The sequence below is a fragment of the Pteropus vampyrus genome, unplaced genomic scaffold, assembly GCF_000151845.1.
Source record: "Pteropus vampyrus isolate Shadow unplaced genomic scaffold, Pvam_2.0 Scaffold5, whole genome shotgun sequence".
NCBI classification, from domain to species: domain Eukaryota; kingdom Metazoa; phylum Chordata; class Mammalia; order Chiroptera; family Pteropodidae; genus Pteropus; species Pteropus vampyrus.
The window spans coordinates 14,219,886-14,227,081 of NW_011888786.1; positions in this window are offsets into that span (position 1 = coordinate 14,219,886).

Sequence of the window (7,196 nt, forward strand, 5' to 3'; positions counted from 1 at the left end):
GGTGGCATTTGGCTTGGTGTAGGTCAGAGACCATTAATTTTGGAATTAATCAATGGTTTGGCTATTCTATGGGTTTCAGTATGTATTTAACTCATCTTTAGTAGATCCTACAAATCACTGAATGCAGATAGCCTGAGCATGGAAGATGACAAATTCTACTTAGATCATAGTTGTAGATGAGAGCTAGGCACATTTTATAGAAGAAAGAGAATGCTGGTGAGAAAGAACAACATAGAGGTTCCCTTCACCATCTAACATTGAAATTAGGTACTTATGAGCAATGTCTTTTCCATTAGACTGTGAAATCTGGTTTATGGCTGAATGATGTCTTTGAAACATCAATCTCTACTAGAAGACCTGGCATATGTGTGTTTTCAATAAATAGAACTACATTATTAATAGAGTATTAAGATTATATAAGCTGTTTCTGTAGCGATGGCTTAAATTCTATTCAATATTGGGCATAGTAGTTAAGCTATTTGTTTCTGAGCTCTGGATAATGTAAATTATTTGATTTATGCTATATTTCAGTATTACTTTTGCCATCAGTCATCCTAATGTAACTTGGCCTTCCTTACTTTTCAGGATATGAAGCAATGATGAATGTATATTTCAGTTTAATTTAGTATTAGTAAAAGTAGTCTTAACATTTGTCTTTTTATTTTTTTAGTAATATTTTAATAATATGTCATTCTTTATACAATCTCCTTTATTCATCCTGTAACCATTCGATAGACTTTGAAAACAGAATTACTTCCAAAAAGGATTTCGACTCCAAAATTATTTCAAAGCACATTAAAAGATGATGATTCTTAGCAGTGGGAAAGCATCACCAATACATATGTGTTGTTAACATTTAATAATAATTAAATGTTCTCTAGAGCAGGTTACATTATGAAATGATTAAAAACTTTCACCAAGGAGTAGTTACATTTTTGCCTTGTTAGTTTCTAATCCCAGAAGGATTAGCATTATATTTCTAAATAGCTTTGTAATTGCATCATACTTCTCTTCTAAGGCCTACATAGCTTTAAAGGCTACAGATGTTATTTTGCTTTTATATCCTTGTCATTTTATTTCTCTATCAAGTGATACGTAGAGCAAGTCTGAATTATATTATATATTAGGAAAACTTACAGTGCTCTCCATTTGTCCTTGCCTTTATCTTCTATCACTGACACTTTCTATATAATTATTTAATACATTGTTTATTGAGAAGTGCCATTAGATATTTTCATTAGATATTATATTAGGCTGTGAATAATTTACCTGCAGATATTTATCAGCCCTCTCCTCATCATAGAGGTGTGGAAACCAACAGATCCAAGGTATGAATTAACTTAGGTACCTTACCTAAGATCACACAACGAATATGACATCAAAACGATGTCTAGAAATCATCCATGTCACTAAATATAACATGATATAAAACTATCATAATTATAATGACCCATATTATGCAATACACTGCTCTAGGTGATAAGGGTATGGAGATGAATATCGTCCAAGTCAGGCAGGTCAATTTGCTTGGAAAACAGAGATACAATATAGCATATAGAAAAATCACTTGAAAATCTTTACACACATTTGTGTGACCAATTTAAACTCTGTGAATTTTCTTTTACTATATAAAACTATTCTGTTAAACATTAAAAAAAGTTCTATTTCCAATATGCCGATTTATATTATTTTGAGGAAAAGACATGGCCTTTAATTGTTTGAAATATTTATTTTAGGTCTTCTCATTCACTACTTTAAAATTTTAAATGAAATATATTTAGCCAGGTCATTTTAATTTTTACATTACTTTGAGTTCATTTGTCTGTTTTAATGTAATTGCTTTTCCTACATGCACACAAAAAATTCGAGGAATCTCCATTTGGAAACCACAGAGAAAATTATTTACTTGTTTAGCGATCTTTTATTTACAAATTTATTTATTTTGGAAAATATTGTTTGAGAACAGTCTGGAAATAAAAAAAAACAAACAAACTCTTTTTATGTGAGACTGATGGCAATGCTGGTCTAGACATAGCTTGTGAAGCAAAATTTCTGGACAGGACTAGCCTTCTGTCATTACAGAGAGCAAAATTATCCTTTTCCTGACACTCTTGCAGGAGGTAGCTCTTAGAAAGTAAACTCTCTCTGTAGACTATTGAAAGGAAGCACACTGGTCTCATGAAAGAACCATGCAGCTGGTGCCATAGGAGGAAGATAGTCAGATCTTTTCTAATGGAAAAATGAAGTCAGACCAAGCTCGCCTCCTTTCTTTTACAAAATGTAATTATGTAAACTACAAAGCTCCATTACAGACAATGTTTATAATTAGCACTATTTTCCCTTTAATTTTAAATAAAGCATGTTAGTTGTGAATGTCATGCCAACATATTTTCTACAGATGCTATAAACAATGAACAATCAGAAATCCATTTAGATTGCTATTGTGGTTATTATTTCAAATTGTGAAAACTCATAATAAAAATCAGTGTAATGAACAAACACCATTATATGTTGATAAACATTATATTCTTTCAATTTCAGACAAAGCCAATGAATATTAATCAGATCTTTGGCTCTAAAATGATGACATCAAATAGGATTTCCAATACCTATTAGGTTTCCCTCATAGTTCAGTTCTAAAAAGATCACTTTATTGTATTCATATCTGAAAAGTTTTCCGAATGGTATTAACATATTTATAAAAAGGGGAATAAAATATGAGCTTCAGAATGAGGTGGCTTGCCTTAAGGACCTGGCTTGCCCTCAAAACAAACAAATCTTTTATGGTGTCATTACATGAGGGTCTAAGCTTTCTTCTACTTTTGAATTTACATAAACTATGAATTATGAAAAGTGATGATATAATTTTTTAGAGAAAGATATAAATTATAAACATGTAAGTGTAGATTTACTTTTCATATTCTAAACAGTAGCAGACAGTTTGATTTTAGAAGCAGCTACTGACTGTAGATAGCAGTATATCTCTGTTATCTAGACTTGGCTGTACAATTTATATAATCATTATCTTTGCTCCTTGGTTTTCTTATCTATGAAATAATAAGCACTCAGCAGTCTCAACAATTGCTTCCTGCTACACCATTCCATCATCTGTACATTCACGTAGACATAAGTAACCTTACAAAGTTTGGTTATATCTATGTCTACATTAAAATTTCAACTCCTCAACTCCAGACATATCAAATTAATATTATTTGTTATGCTATTAATGACAGAGTTTACATACAGTTATGAGACTTGACTGTATAATTATAAAGAGGTTTAATTATAAAGCGGTTGCAATATTAGACAAGTTTTGAATCTTTTTTAAACCACTGATATAAACTCTTTAACTTACATCTAAATCCTCCTTCATAAAAATAACTAAAATTATTCAAACATTGGTTTATTTGGTTGAATCCAGCCAAATGAACACTATGAATCCAAAAGGTTCTTATTTGAAAATTGAATATAACTTTACATGTACTCAGCATCTAAGAATGCATCTCTGTGTATGGATATAGCTTGAATTTATATAATTCATGAGTTGCTAGTTTATAAGAAATCAACCCCTTAATTATTATTTCTTTCAGTTCCTGTCTGCCTTTTCACTAGTTCACTGCTTGTTAGCACCTTTACTAGTAAGTGAGCAGGAACAGGTGGAAGAGGTCAAAATTCGGTCAATCAGTGTTGCTTCTTACCTTAGCAGAACTGGTAAAAGTTTGAAACTATTATCCAAAATGAAGTCTTTAAACATTTATAATTTGCAACTATATCAAATTACTCATGTCTTTTTTTTACTGTAGAGAATCAAGAGCTAACTGATTTATGATAGAACTTCAGTGTGTTTATTTAGATGGAAGAAGTATAACACCATGAAGTTGGTTTTCAGCTGTCCACTTCATCAAAATTTCCATATAATAACTCCTATATATCAAACACTTACTATGTAGTATAGTTCACTATGTACTTTATATTGACAGTTTTAATTTATCTTAACCTTTTTATATCTTTCAGTATCCTCCATTTCCTGTAACTCTATGGTGTTTCTTAATCTTTTATTTACTAAAAATAACACAATGGGCTAAATTAGAGGATGCTGCTCCCTGCTAAGGATAAGTCTCAGCTGTCCTGCAAGCAAATGATGGCACACTGGTTAGGAAGCTATAGAGGATGATTCAGAGGAGAAAGACTTTATGCTTTCTTCTCTTCAGTATTTTCTTTATTCTACCCACCTATGACTTGTCTTCCTTTAACAACAACAACAAAAAAAAAAAATGCAAATTGCTTCTTAGAATTCTACCAACCTCTCCGTTAGAGAAGCCTAGGAAGTACTAACCCCTGGTTTTGAATCAGGATGAGTCTTTATTCCACCCCAGAGCTAAGTCTGGCCACATAATTTGCAGAGCCCAGAGTAGAAAGAAAATGCCAAGAAAGTCAATATTTTTTTTTTCATACTCCTACTGCTCCAGCGCTCTGTGGATGAACAATCACAAAGATCTCCATCTACATACTAAGACACGTTTGGTACCTGGGTAGGAAATAGGAGAGGGACACTCACAGAGACACCTGCCAGCTATGTGGTGCTGTGGTACTGTCACCCCAAGGTAGGGGTGGTTGCCTTGCTCTGAGGGCCTATGAGACATGGATCTGACATGACAATCCCTGCAACCAGTCTCCCATCAGGGGCAGAGAGTGATGGTGGAGTACACGACTCTCCATACTACTCCCACTATTACAGCCTAGTTGCAGTTCTGGGGGAAGAGAAGCTAAAGTTGCAAAGCTGGTGTTGGGAGAAGGAGTTTGAGTGGGGCCCAGGGTGCCAGAAGGTCAGAAATGATGAACAATTAAAAACCCGCCCTGAGGAGATTGGAGACAGTAGTAAACAGGACCATGTGAAGCTCCAAAATCCTAGTGCAGATTTCATTGTACCATCAAACTTCACTTAACATACCACAAATCAGAAGGCAAAATGATTAAGACTTTGAACACAATGAAAACAGAACATTAAACCTCAAAATCCTTCTGAATGTGATGCTTTGCATGACTGCACATAAATCTGGCCATTGAGAACACTAAGATGAAGAAAGTAATTATTTATAAACTCAAGACGACATATATAAGAGAGAGTCAGAGTCTATGTTTTTGGCTCTTAAAACCCATGTCTTTCTACTCTGCTACCCATATTATCAGACATAAAACTTAAAATGTTGCTTATTCTATTGGTATTCTTCATTATCGTAAGATATTTATTTAATGTATGCTTTCTGCCAGAAGGGGCATGGCTAGAAACACTTTATTTCTGTTAGTAGAGAATATTAGTGAGAACTCTTTTGATTCTATCAACACCTTGTATTAGCTTAGGAAAAACAAAAGTGTTTCAGAGACAAAGGAGGCATATTTCAGAAAACAAATGGGTCTCAATGGATTTTAGCTAGGTATTGAGAGGCAATGAATTTTCTCTCCCCCTCTACCCCTTTCTGCATGACTGCTTTATCTTTTTTCTGTCAAAATGAGTGTATCTGTTGCTTCCTTTCTCAGGTTACAGATGGAATTTGCTCAATACACACTTCCTGACTTTTAATATCACTGATCCAGTCAACCAAGAAAGAACAGTCTACTATTTTTATTCCCAGTTCTAAATCCCCAAGAAAGGGCCTGATTGATGTATGCTAGGTCATAATCACCCCATCACTACCACTCAAGAGTACATGTTCAGGAATATTAATATTTTGATGGAATAACTGCACTGAGGTGGCCAATAACATATGTGTGAAAAGAACAGTTCCTAGAAATGAGAGACTGACAGGCAACTTGTAGGTTCTATAGATGGCAAGGCTCTGTGTCTTAAGATCTTATTAGATTTATTATTAAATTATGTGGTGTCTTCACTCATTTCTCAAATTCAACTGAGTGGTAAATAGATGTTAAAAACATCACAATAAAATGACTCTCTCTCTCTCTCTCAGCTTTATATGAGTCTAGAGACTTTAACTAAGCTCCACATCAGACCCTATTCATACAAAGAACAAAATTTCTGTCATTTTTCATTTGTGTTGTATTTGTGACCTGACAGGTCTCCCATCCCTCTCGATGATATACTTTATTGAAAGAGTAAATATGCTGGAAGGTAAAATATAATGCAGATCATTCCATAGCTGTCAATGTCATTTTAGTTCCTGCTGGGATTTCCAGTTTGTCAGAAATTGCCAGAAGTCAAAAGAACTATTTAAACTACGTATATATCCTACAGTATATATCTGGCAGTGTCGAATGTTTTATGCTAAACATACCTCCCCTCAGAATGTTAGAACTGTCCAAGGAGCGCTACCTACAAGGAATTGTGCTTCTCAGGTCTATCTATATGAAAAACATGGCCTTTGTGAACCTGAATTTCATCTGCTTATATAGAATTTCAGGTTGCACAATTCTCTAGAACAGGTTTTTAGGCTTTACGATAAAAGCTTGATGCTTTGTGATGGAATTTTGAAGTATAATGCTAATGTTTTTGACAAAAAGGATGTGTCTTCAGAGTTCTGTATCATACATTTATGTTCTGAAGCCTGAAATGATTTTTAGTTACCTCTCCATTTATAAATTTTCCTGAAAGGCAAAGCTTTCATTCCTTCTGTGCAATATTTGCATGCATGGTCTTGATTTTGAGCAATTCTTTCTTTCTTTAAAAAATGATTTAGAGCATCATAATTTCTAATTGATTTATTTATAATTCTTAATTAACTAAGTTATTACATACCTTTGGTAATGAGACAAAGTCTATCAGGTCAATAGAATGTACTGAGGCTTACCAAAAATTACTATTGCTGAAGAAATATCCAGAATTTCAGATCCAGTAGATGGAATTTTTCTAGATACTACACTCTTACTTCTACTTTACAACAGCTAAGCAGTATTTTTTTTTAAAGGAAAAATGTTAAATTCTGCATTGGATAAACAAATTTTAATAAATTTGAAGGTAAGCCATTCGCAAAGATACAGTGATTAAATGGCCAAAAATAGAATAAATTTACGATTTGTTGTTGAATAGACTTGGATTCAAATTCCAGTTCTTACACTTCCTAATTCTCTGCTGTTGCATAAGTTATTTGCTATCTGTATTTTTCCATCAGTAAGGTGATGGAATGCCGATTATATCTGCCCTGTGTGAAGGTCAAATGGGATTATCTGAATTCTATTATTCA